Raw genomic sequence first — 12,488 nt, 5'->3', positions numbered from 1 at the left:
TGCAGTTGGTACCAGAACTCTGCCATCTGGCTACTTCCAGTGTTTTGTTTTTTTTTGTTTGTTTTTTTTTTATGCTGTCATATCATGCTGGTTGTCTGAAATCTGCAGTGGCTATTTTCTGGAGCTTGTATCCTCTACAGAATTATGGTAATGTTATACTTGGCCTTGCATGACTTGGGTCCGCCTTGTCTTCAGGAATGTCTGACCTTTCTTGCCCCATGCTATGGTACTCTGGGGCTGTTGCTGATTCAGAAGATGTGATAGACTAGGAATCATTTGATGTCATGTAGTCCAATCTCGCCTACATTCTTCACCTGTGTGTTCGGAGCTGAATATCGGCTCCGACTCGGCCTATTTACTAGCTCGAAAGTCTTTGATTGGCTGGGCTAAGATGGTATCCCACAATACACTGCTCCACATCCCCAGATCTCATTTGCCGCTTGTAGAGCTTGGACGTGGTCTCGAATTGGCTGTGGCTAAGTATTGCTAAAACCTTTTTTCCTGTGAAAATATTTTCTAATTGTTATTAGCCAAATAGAGCTTCTTGTTAGCTATTGTTGCTGATTTAGTGTCTTGTGAGTTGTGAGTGTTTTTCTGTGTTATGGTATCCCTAACTTCCCTCGGGCTAGGCCCGTTTCAGTTAGAGGACCTAGTCCTCCGTTGTGGTGATTGTCTGACTGTCGTTTGGTGTGTCGTCGTCTTGTCAAGAGGAGAACCGTTTTAGTTAGAGGTTCTCCCCTCTGCCTGCTTTGTTTGTTGTGCTTGTGTGGACTTGCAGTTTCTGTGTGAGTGGTTTCCCGCCCTTTGTCAGTAGCAGCTGCTACGGTTGTGGCATTAGAATGTCTAAGGAGCAGAAAGAGCATAAGCCCTCGGGCTTTAAAAAGTGTACGAAGTGTTCTTATAAGATGTCCATCACAGATGGACACTCGGTCTGTGTTTACTGTCTTGGAGCCATCCACCTTCAGGAGTCGTGCAGTTTCTGCCACGCCTTTAGTCCTTGGGTGTTCCAAGAGAGGAAAAACAAATTAATCCTAAAGGGACTGCTAAAACCGTCTTTTGAGGAGGATTTAGGTTCGGCTCCCAGTCAAAGTCTAAATCCTCAAAATCCAAGAAAAGGTCTCCGGCTCTATCTGTTGCTTCGGAGCCACCTTCCAAAATCATGATTATCGAGTCTGTTTCCTTGGCTCCACCGTCATCGGGGCCGCAGGAGGTAGCTGTGTCTAGTGAGTCTGCTTCCGCTCCGATCATACTGGAACCAATTTGGAGCTGGTCCCCAAGTTTGAGGCAGTGTTCTCCAGATAGGAGGTCTAGGTCTCCATCCATCCTCTCCAAGTCCTCCAGGCTTTCTGATGTGGATGTAGATAGGGTGGTGCAGAGGCTCCTACAGTCGCCGGTGTTGGCCAAACTTTTCTTGGCTCCTACCCAGTCGGCTTCGGAGCCGGCTCCTAAGGTTATTTCTGCTATTCCTCCTCCGAGCACATCCTTGTCGTCGGAGCCGGTAAGCCCCGCTCCGAGAGACGTTCCTGCATCGGCTCCGATCCCCCAGAGGGGTTTATCGGTGCCTGTGTCTGCTCCGACCTTGTCGGTTGCGTCCACAGGGTTCGAGACTCTGGTCTCCTTGGTCAGGCCCGAGGGGGATGCATGTGAACACCCTTCGGTGCCTCAGCTGTGGGGACACCAGTCCTGGTCATGGCCTTGGAGGGAGGTCGGTCTTCCGATTTGGGAGGTCCCGCCTTCGAGGCTATACGGAACGCACTGGTTAGGTCAGCTACTTCTCTTGGGTCGGTTCTACCTTCCCCCACACCACCGGCGAGAGCGCCTGACACTCACCTATCTTTGGACAGCAGAGCGACAGGGCCTAAGGATACCCCCATGAGAGGTCCCCTTCTTTCTGAAGGGCCCTCAGAGCCTATGCCCGAGGAACCCCCCAGAAAGAAAATGTGCAAGAGGACGCACATAGACTCCCAGGACGAGTCCCTCACTTCCGATACTGACCTCGAGGAATCGGAGGGGTCCCCCAAGTCTTCCTCTGAGGACGTTTCATTCTCCGATATCCTGGAGATCCTGAAACAAAGAGGAGACTGGCCCTCCAAAGCCCCCTCCGAGGAAGCGTCAGTATTCCTTAAGGCTTTTGGCGCTCAGCCCTCTGCCCCCTGGGTGTCTCCACCCTTCGACGAGCTCCTTGACCTTATTTGTCGAAGGGTGTGGGAGAGTCCTGACTTGGTGGAACCTGTTCCTCAATGCCCCAATAAATTTTTGTCCACTCCCCAAGGAAAAGAGTTTTTAACAAAGAGAGTCCCAGTAGGTGGTGGTGGCTGCGGTAGCCACCCAGAAGGAAGTTGCTGAGTCTTCCTCTTCGGTCCATCCTCCTAACATGGAGTCTAGGACTATGGACCGGTATGGGAAGTGTACCCTGTCTTCAGCTACCTTTACCTTGCGGTCGCTGAATTATTTGTCTCATTTCACGCGGCTCCAGAGAGATCTCCTGAAGGAGTTAGGAGATACTCTAGCGGGTAACGTACCTGAGGCGGTGGCCCAGACTGTCAATGCTCAGCTCTCTACCCTCAACTCCATCGCTAACTCGTCCATGCAACTTATTTTGTACGCAGCCGAGGGAGCGAGTAGGGCGGCTAGCTCAGGGGTGGCCCTCAGGAGGCAAGCCTGGCTACGCTTGTGTCAGTTTGCGGGGGCCTTTAAGTCTTCCTTCACTGATGCCCCCTTTGATGGTTCCTCCTTGTTCGGGACCAAATTGAAAGACACCCTCACCAGGTGTGAGCAAGAGGGAAAGACCTTGTCTACCATAGGGGTCCGTTTTTCCCTCCCGTCGAGACCTTATCCCAAGGCTCAGCGAGGGGGAAAGATGTGGTTCAAGAAATCACAAAGGCCTTTTCCTGCTGCACAAGGTGAGACCCCCTCCCGAGGCAGGGGAGGGGGGTCGTATTCAGGGAGATGTCACCCCAGAGGCAGAGGGGGCCCCCGCAATTCTGGGGACCACGATTCCTTTCGTGGTTCCCCATACTCTCATTCCTGAGGGTGTGCCTGACTGTGCTTCTCCGGAGCCAGTCGGGAGTCGAATTTCCCAGTATCCGGAAGCCTGGGTCAACATCAGCCAGGACCGATAGGTATTAGGCCTAATCGCTGGAGGTTACACCATCCCATTCTACTCCGCACCCCCTCCCATCAAACGGATCCCAGACGTTCCACCCAGTCAAAGGGATCAAGCAGCATCAGAGGTTTCTCAGCTGCTGGAAAAAGGAGTCATCCAGCCAGTCCCCCCAGACCAGATCGGATTAGGGACTTACTCAAGATTCTTTTTGGTGCCGAAAAGAACGGGGGACCTGAGACCCATTTTGGATCTCAGCCAACTCAATCGTTACATATGTAAGTCCAAATTCTGGATGGTCACGCTACAATCGATTCTCCCATTGTTGGGAAAAGAAGTATGGATGTGCTCCATCAACCTCAAGGATGCTTACTACCACATCAAAATGGACAGAGCATCCATATGTCATCTACGCTTCCGGCTGGGAGCCAGGCATTTCCAGTTTGGAGCCCTGCCCTTTGGTCTCACCACAGCCCCCAGGGTGTTCACCAAGTGCATGGCAGTGGTGACGGCTCACTTGAGACGTCAAGGATACCAGGTGTTTCCGTACCTGGACGACTGGCTCCTCTCCGCCCGCACCAAGCATCTACTTTGCCAAAACAGAGATACTACCATCAATCTATGTCACCAGTTAGGCATTACGATAAACTGGAAAAAAATCTGCCTTGCTACCCTCACAGCATGTCTCATTTATAGGAGCAGAGTTGGACACTATTCAATTGAGGGCATTCCTACCACTGGAGAGGATCACGGGGTTATAACAACAAGTTTGTACGAGGATGCCTCTGAGACGCGTGAAGGCAAGGCTAGTTCTTCAATTACTGGGGACAATGGCGTCTACTATCATGATGGTCCCATTAGCGAGGTTACATATGAGAATCCTGCAATGGCTCCTATTCGCCCAATGGTCCTTTCAAAGACTACCACTATCCCATCATATCTTAATCACAGGCAGATGCATGCAGGACTTCAGTTGGTGGCTATGCACCAACAACTTAAATGTAGGGAAACTGTTTGTACCACCTAACCCGGTAGCCACAGTGACCACGGACGCCTCCCAGATAGGGGGGGGGGGGGACATTATCTCGGCAGGATGGTCCAAGACATGTGGCAGGAGCACGAGATAGACTTGCACATAAATGTCCTAGAGATGAGGGCAGTGCATTTTGCATTGCAGGCACTTCAGGATGTCCTCCCTCTAGGGACTATTGCAATACACTCAGACAGCATGTCAGCAGTGTGGTATCTCAACAAACAAGGAGGAACCCGATCTTACCCTGTGTGCAGGGAGGCCATGAGAGTTGCTTCCCAACGGTCCTTGGTGGCAACGCACATCCCGGGGAAAACCAATGTGACTGCAGACAAGCTAAACAGGGCGATCCTCATGCCCTACAACTGGTCCCTGAACCGCTGGGTGGTGGAAAGCATATTCAGCAGATGGGGTCAGCCTTGCTGCGATCTGTTTGCCAGTCCCCTCTTTCGAAATACAGCAGCTACTTTTCGCTGATTCCCCCCACCGGGGGAGTCTCCAAGGGACGCTCTTGCGCACAATTGGCCCTCGGGTCTACTTTATGATTTCCCTCCGTTTCCCCTTATCTCAAGGGTGATTCCGAAAGCGCTATCCTTGGGAAGCAGGTTGATTCTGATCGCGCCACACTGGCCTCGTCAAGTATGGTTCCCCTTCCTTCAACCTTATATTGTGAATACTCCGTGGATTCTGGACCCTCGTCCGGACTTGCTGACACATGTCGGGACAGTTCCACCCCTCACTGGGGACCCTCTGGGTGACTGCCTGGCTACTCCACTTCCATCCGTAGTCAGATGTCATGAGTTTTCTCCAGACGTGGTCCATATTCTTTCGTCCTCCCATAAACCGTCCACTAGGAAGATATACTCTAGTAAGTGGAAAAGGTTCGCGATATGGGCCCAGTCCAAAGGTATTGACCCCTACACAGCCCCCATCGATTCGGTTTTGGAATTTCTATCTGCCTTGTTCTACCAAGGGTCTGCCTCAGCCACCGTCAAAGTTCAGCTGGCGGCTATTTCAAATTTTCATGTAGCTTACGAACCTAGCTTGATGGCACACAGGCTGTGTAAAGCATTCTTGAAAGGCACTCTTCTGCTTCGTCCCCCTGTATCTCAACCTGTTATGCCCTGGGACCTCAATTTCGTTCTGCAGGCTCTCACTCTCCCACCCTTCGAACCTGCGGCCTCCTGCGACTTAAAATTTCTTACTTGGAAGTCTGCCTTTTTGATAGCTATCACCTCAGATAGACAAGTCTCAGAAATCCAGGCCCTATCCGTCAAGCCCCCAGATTTGATATTCCATAAAGATAGAGTCTCTCTAAGACCAAACCCTTCCTTTCTTCCAAAGATGGCTTCCTTATCTAATATTAATCAGTCCATTGAACTACCGGTCTTCTTCCCCAATTTTTCCAACAAGGCAGAGTACCAGTTTCATCTGTTGGATGTTCATAGACAACTACACTTTTATCTACATAGGACAAAAGATTGGAGGAAGTCAGACCAGCTCTTCGTTTCGTTTTCAGAGAATCGCTTGGGGTCTGCGGTTTCCAAGGTCACCATCTCTAGGTGGATAGCTGGTTGCATCTCCTTTATTTATCAGGCAGGGGGAAAGAGTCTGCCCTTTCCAGTCAGAGCACATTCTACAAGAACTGTTTCCACTTCCACAGCCTTTCAGGCTAGGCAATCGATGGATGATATATGTGCAGCTGCAACGTGGGCTTCTCCTCACACGTTTGTCTCCCATTACAAATTGGATGGGGTGTCCAGGGGCAGGTCATCTTTTGGCTCCACAGTGCTCAGGAGTATTTTCCATTGAGCCTAGGTGCTAGGGACGCTGTCCCACAGGTGAAGAATGTAGGCGAGATAGGACTACATGACATCAGTAAGTTATGTACTCACCATAACGTTAGATGTATGTAGTCCATCTCGCCTCACATTCTTCATTACCCCCCCACTGTCCCCCAGGCCTGGAGACTTTGGAGGAACACCATGTCTTTCTTGTATTGCTGAGTCCCTTTGGTTCATTTGTTGGACCTCTTTGTTGAGGATGTGTGTGTGTTTGGGTGAGGCATCCTGTATTTCTGTTGGCAGCAAACTAGATCTGGGGATGTGGAGCAGTGTATTGTGGGATACCATCTTAGCCCAGTCAATCAAAGACTTTCGAGCTAGTAAATAGGCCGAGTCGGAGTCGATATTTGGCTCCGAACCCACAGGTGAAGAATGTGAGGCAAGATGGACTTACATACATCTAACGCTATGGTGAGTACATATGTTTTCCTTTCAGGGCCTGCAGCTTTGATACCCACTATGACAGAGTCCCTTACCTTGGTGGCTTTGTTATCCCTACAAGCCTGTTTTTTAGCTGACATTTAGCACCACATCCACAGTGATAATGCTTTGTGCATTCATTCTTTTACTAATTTAATCTCATTTTATTTCTGTTATAATCATTTATCTCAAGCTGCTGTTCATTATTTGTCTGCAGTTTAGCAGTTTAGCTGATATAAAGATTATGAGTTACCACTGAGCTTCATCCTGTAGTCTTGGGTTTGATTCCCTTCATTTCCACTTGTGAACTGTGTAGCAGCTCACTTCACCAGGCAGTGTTCTTGGGTCACTGCTGCAAACTGGATAACAAATGCATTTTTATTTATTTGTGTGTCTATTATATGTTTTTTAAAGCATTCAGTCTCATCTCCACTGAGCTTATTTTGTTAACAAATAAATATTTATCTAGTATTCTAGTACTCATTTTGTAAAGTGCTCAACCATAAGTATAGTTATATACTCAAAGTTAGGCATCTGTTGCATGATCCCCAAGAGTACTATAAGGTGAAGGATAGAGAGTAGGTCTGTCCCAGAGATAGCATAGCAGTACCTGTGTAATGTGAGCTCTCAAGAGGTTTAATTTGCGTCTGTATTCTGCTTTGGCAGATGCGCAGTTGTCAATGAGTGGTGCTGAGAACCAGCTGTGGGAGTATCCTGGTCTGTCATCCCTGGTGAAGAGTTTGCACTTTCATATTGTTGGCCTTATTGTTGGCAGTGCATTGATTTGCTGGGCTGGTGTGTCTTGTTTCATACTTGGCTACAGACTATGTAGATCATTTGTAGCCTAGTCTCAAGGTCCCATTTCGTCATTACCCTTACTTTCTATCTATTTTCATTCCCTTTCATTTAAGATTTGAGAGCTACATCAGGAATTCATTTTTTATTGTTTACATCAATTTGTCCAGGTTGCACTTAGAGGGTCAAGGAGCTACTTTGCTTTATATCTAAGGAAAGAAAGCAAATTCTTTTCCGAGTTGTCTGTCTTGTCATCAGGTTCTGTTTATGTTGCAATGGAAATGTAGTTCCTTTGAATAGGTGTTTAGGGTATTGTTTACTTTTGGAGATGTGTATAAGGTCGCATAACACTGTATCCTTCAAAGCTTTGTAGGTGAGGCAGAGGTCCCTATTCAGGAATCTGTTGAAAACAGGGAAAAGATAGATATTTTAAGGCAGTCTGTGTAGCACAAGTAAGCATGTCCTTGATCCTCTTAGCAACAAAATGGTATGATCTCTTGAGATGAATCATAACTTTAGACAAGTGCATGTCAATAGGGGCATTACATTCTATTATGGGGTGTGATGAGGGAGAACTAGAGAGGGACAGTAACTTCCTTTAACCTAGAAGATATACCTCTGGTAATCAGTTCGGCTAGATAAAAGGATTTCCTAACAACAGTGGTTACATGATGATCAAAGGAGAGTTGATTGTCCACAAAAATGCCGAGGTCTTTAATAACTGTGTTGATTTTCAAACGGGCGTCATCTGTGTGAGAGGTGCATGGGTGCCTGTGTTTACCAAAGGACAAAATACTACATTTCTTGGCATTTAACTTATAGCCATGGTCCAGCCACCACTTGTTTATACATGTTAAGCCCTCCTGGGGAATCTGGAAGTCAGATGAAGCATTTGACAGCTCCAAGTTTGCAGTTATCCACAAACTGTCAGCCACAGGCCCTTGACATTGGGTTTGACATCAGAAAACAAATACTGAAGAGAAGTCCTCAGACTTATTTCTGAAGGAAGTCACTAGTAACAATCCTTTTTGATGCATGTGTGCTCCTTACACAAATAGATTTTGTTCTGTTAATAAGCCAGTTTGCTACCAATGGGTAACATAGAGGTTTAAATTTATTTTGATTAGCTGGCCTATAATGCTGGAATGTAGGGTGGTGTCAGAGACCTTGATCAGGTCAAGGCAAGCAGTGTGAACTGATTTGTCTGCATCCCATTTATCAAATAATTGTTTAAAGAAGTCCACCAAGTTTAGGAGGCAGACTCTACCTTTAACAAACCCAAATTAGTTTGTATCAAGGAACTATAGACTGCTGATGCCCTTGTAAATAAGATATAATAATGTGCTCCATTGCTTTACAGATGAGGTTGGTGAAGCTTGTAGGTCTGTAGTTTCCAGGGTATTTGGTAGGTTCACCCTTGTGGAGCAGGATGTTTACAACAGATGTCCTTCCATATCACTGTTGCAGTATTCCTTATGCTAGGGATTCCCTACCATGAGCAGCCAGCAGTCCGACCACTATACCAAAGCCTTAGGTTGTGATTGGGACATCGTATATCACACATATGCTTCAAGTGCATGGTGTAGGGCATAAACGTGATGTACAGATGTACCTTCCTCAGAACTTCTTTGCTGCGAGTTTGAATGCCATCTTTAATCATTGGTCTTAATGCTTTTTCATCTACTGGTTGCCAAGCCGTTGTCAGATAAATGCCCCATTGGGGTTTTTCTTCTTATCTGATTTTATTTGTGGTTGTTTGTTTACATGTCATCCAGAAAGGGGAAATGCCAGTGTGGGAGACAGATTCTCCATAAGGATCATCACAAGCAGTGTTTATTTTGCTTAGGTGCTTCTCACGACCATACGTCTTGTCCTTTTTGTCAAATGTTTGCCGCTAAAACTCTCTGTAGTCATCCCTCCTGTTTAGCTATTTACCTAGAGAACAAACATCTTAAATTGTTGGCTTAGGGTACTATGGTGGAGTAGTCCCTGCTCAGGGTCAGCCGTCCATGAAGAATACCAAGAACGTTTGGTCAGATTCTTCTGCTGTAACACCTCACGTGTGGATATATCTCTTGAGGCTGGTGAAAGTCTGGAGGATTGCCTGGTTCTTCAGTCAGATTCCTCTGCCGCAACTGCTTCAGAAGCCAGTATGAACCTGGCTTCTCGCACATCCCTGAAGGCTCTGCACATGTCCATTTTGGATGTTCATGGAGAACCATGGTTAATTTGTATCCGAAGGGCCTAGGGGTGTTCCACAGACTCTTATTAGGGAGGAGATTCCTACTGTGCTTATTGAATGTAGGCAGGGGTCTAAACCAGCTAAGATATTTAGGGCTGACGTCCTTTTGAAAAAGAAGCAGAAGACTAAACATATTTCCTCTGCTCCTAGGGATCCTCAGCATGAATGGCAGGATTTCATACAGAGTTTGTTTAATGTCTATGTCCTTGCTTCCCCTTCCTCTTAAGAACCTTATGGAGCAGGATTTGTCTGATGTGGAGGTAGATTCTTATGAGGAATCTTTGGCCTATTCCTCCCAGATTCCCTCTCCCTTGGATTATGGCTCTGAGGGACAAGATTCTATTAGTCCGGATTCCCCCTTTGAGAAGATTTCCTTTGGGGATAGTGTTTCCCATATGATGGAGTTTAAGTGGAGCTGTACCCAGGTTTCTGTTGTTCAAATGGGGTATTATGACCCCCTTCAAATGGAGTTTCCCAAGCCGTCTGCTGTTCCTCTTGTTCTAACTGCCTTGTTGGACACTTTTTTCTGCAGATTCTCAGGCTCCTGATTCCCAGCCCTCCCCCAAGAAAAAAACAGGTTTTATAAGGTACCTGTTGATTGTAAATTGCTTTGCAAGTGTCCCTCTACTGACCCTTCTGTTATTTCTGTTACTTCTGTAAGTCCTCCATGCTTTTACCTTCTACTAAACTGCTTCCTTCTGACAAGGACAGCAGAATCATGGAGGGATTGGGTAGGAAGGTGTATACTGTTGCTACTCTGGCCTTTAGAGCTGTGAATTACCAGACCCATATGACCACATATGTTTTGACCCTTCTCTCTCAGGCGTTTCAGATTATTTCAGACCTTCCTGATTCTGAGGGGAAGGTTTCGGCCCTCTCTTTTTTAGGGTCCTCTTCTCAAAGGACTTGCCATTCCATTAAAAGCAGTTATGATCCAGCTGATGCCTCTTCTAGAGCTGCTGCCTTTGGTTCTGTGTTGAGGAGATATTTCTGTCTTCGCCTTCTGCATTTGCTTGGTGATATTAAAACAAAGCTGATGGATGCTCCTGTTGACAAGAAAAATCTATTTGGTTCTGCAGCTGCTGAGCTTTATAAGTGTCTTCAGGAGGAGGGTAAGGCTGAGCAGGATATATTCTTTTTTCCCGTTTCAAATTTCAGAGGAGTTATTCTACCAAGTCTGCCTTTGTCCACAGGCAGTCTTGCATTTCTCCCAAAGGTAAAACGGATGCTAGAAGGGCTCCTCCTTTTAAGTGTACTTAGACTCCCACAGCTCAGAAGCCTCTCTTTCCAGACAAGCCAGGGTCTGTATCGTTTTCCCTCCCTCCTAAGCCAAGTTCCTGTATCTCTTTGTCTTTCCCTGCGCTTTCCTAACTGGGTAAGGATCACTCAGTATTCTTGGATTCTTTCCATCATTCGTCAGGGGTATTACATGGTTTGAAAATCCCTTCCCCCATTTTTGGGCATCCCTCAACCTCCTCCAGAACAACTGCCCTTTTTTCCAGATGCTGTTCAGAGCCTTTTATCTCAAAGAATCATCCAAGCAGTTTTGACTCCTCAAAAGGGGAGGGGGTTTTATTCCAGAGTGTTTCTGGTTTCCAGGAAAGAAGGCACCTGGAGACCCATTCTGGATCTTTCACATCTCAACACCTTTTTGAATGTTCCTTCCTTTCGAACATTATCCCTTCAAACCTTGTTTCCTGTTCTTCTACCTCAGGCTTTCCTAAACTGGATCTCAAGGATGCCTATCTCTATATACCCTATTAATCCATTTTTCAGGAAATTTTTACATTTCTATGTTTCTTTCTTGCAATTTCAGTTCTCTACTTTGCCTTTGGCCTTTCTACTGCCCCAAGGGTCTACACCAAATGCCTCCATCCTGTGACTGCTTTCCGCAGGATGAGGGGAATACAGAGATTTCCTTAGTTGGATGACCTGCTTATTCAGGCTTCCTCTCCAGAGACTTTGCTTCAGTATCTTCATTATGCTACCTTTCTTCTGCAAAGCCTAGGGTTTATAGTAAATTTCCAAAAATCTTTCTTGACTCCTTCTCAGGATCATATTTTTCTCAGATGCAGGCTCCAGACCATTCCAGTGCTGGCATCCTTGCCTCTTCCCAAGGCTTTAAATCTGATTACATTTTTTGAATCCCTTCTTCCTCCTGCCTCCATTACAGCCAGAGAGGTTTTGAGGGTTCTGGAATACATGGCTTTCATCATTCCTGAACGTCCTCTGGCCAGACTTCATATGAGAAAGCTACAGTGGTTCCTAAAGTCAGTCTGGCTTCAACTTTCTCATCCTTTGGACAATTGCTCCTCTCTCATGCCTCAAGTTAGAGCTTCAGTGGTGGATTAATCAACTGTCCTTCAAGCCAGAGCTTCCTTTTCAGCCTCCATTCCCTGCTCAGAAACGCTTTTCAGATGCTTCGGACGTGGCATGGGGAGCTTTCTTCAGCCCTCTGAAGGTTCAGGGCTTTTGGCCTCTTCGTCAAAAGGACCATATCAATGTCAAAGAGATGAAAGCTCTTCTCCTGACTCTTCAGGCCTTCTGTTCTCTCTTCCTTCCCGGGCACCTCAAAGTCTTCACAAACAATACCACAATGATGTGGTACATAAACAAGCAAGGGGAGATACAGCCTTACCTCTTGTGAAGACTAGCTCTTCAGGTTTTGGATCTAGCCATCCAGTATCATGTGACTCTTCATGGCATTTATATTCCTTCAAATCAGAGCATTGTGGCAGACTCTCTGAGCAAGTTTATAACACAGACTCATGAGAGGATGCTTCACACAGATTTCTTTTTGGATGTTGTCCACCAGTGGGGTACTCCTCAGGTAGATCTTTTTGCCTCCCCCTGAACAGACAACTTCCTCTCTCTTGCAACAGAGTCCCGTGTTCTCTGGCTTGGAAGGTGGATGCTCTATCTTTTCCTTGGAGAGTGCTGTTTCTTTATGCCTTCCCTCTCCTTCCTCTTATACCGAGGGTCTTGTTCAAGATGGACGAAAATGCTCCCAAAATCTTGTTGGTGAAAGGCCCAGAAATTTGTTCTTGTTCTTCT

At 46.7% G+C, this 12,488-nt stretch overlaps 1 protein-coding gene across 2 annotated transcripts in view; it reads left to right on the top strand.

The window, feature by feature from the left end:
• FANCA (FA complementation group A) overlaps positions 1 to 12,488 on the top strand; it is a 2,214,801-nt gene that overhangs the window by 1,778,578 nt on the left and 423,735 nt on the right. The gene's annotated exons all lie outside the window — the stretch shown is intronic.

This window comes from Protopterus annectens, chromosome 8.part1 (genome assembly GCF_019279795.1).
Source record: "Protopterus annectens isolate FY-2018-M chromosome 8.part1, PAN1.0, whole genome shotgun sequence".
Classification (NCBI taxonomy): Eukaryota; Metazoa; Chordata; order Ceratodontiformes; family Protopteridae; genus Protopterus; species Protopterus annectens.
The sequence above is the reverse complement of the archived record's forward strand: the minus strand, read 5'-3'. Positions and strand labels throughout refer to the sequence as shown.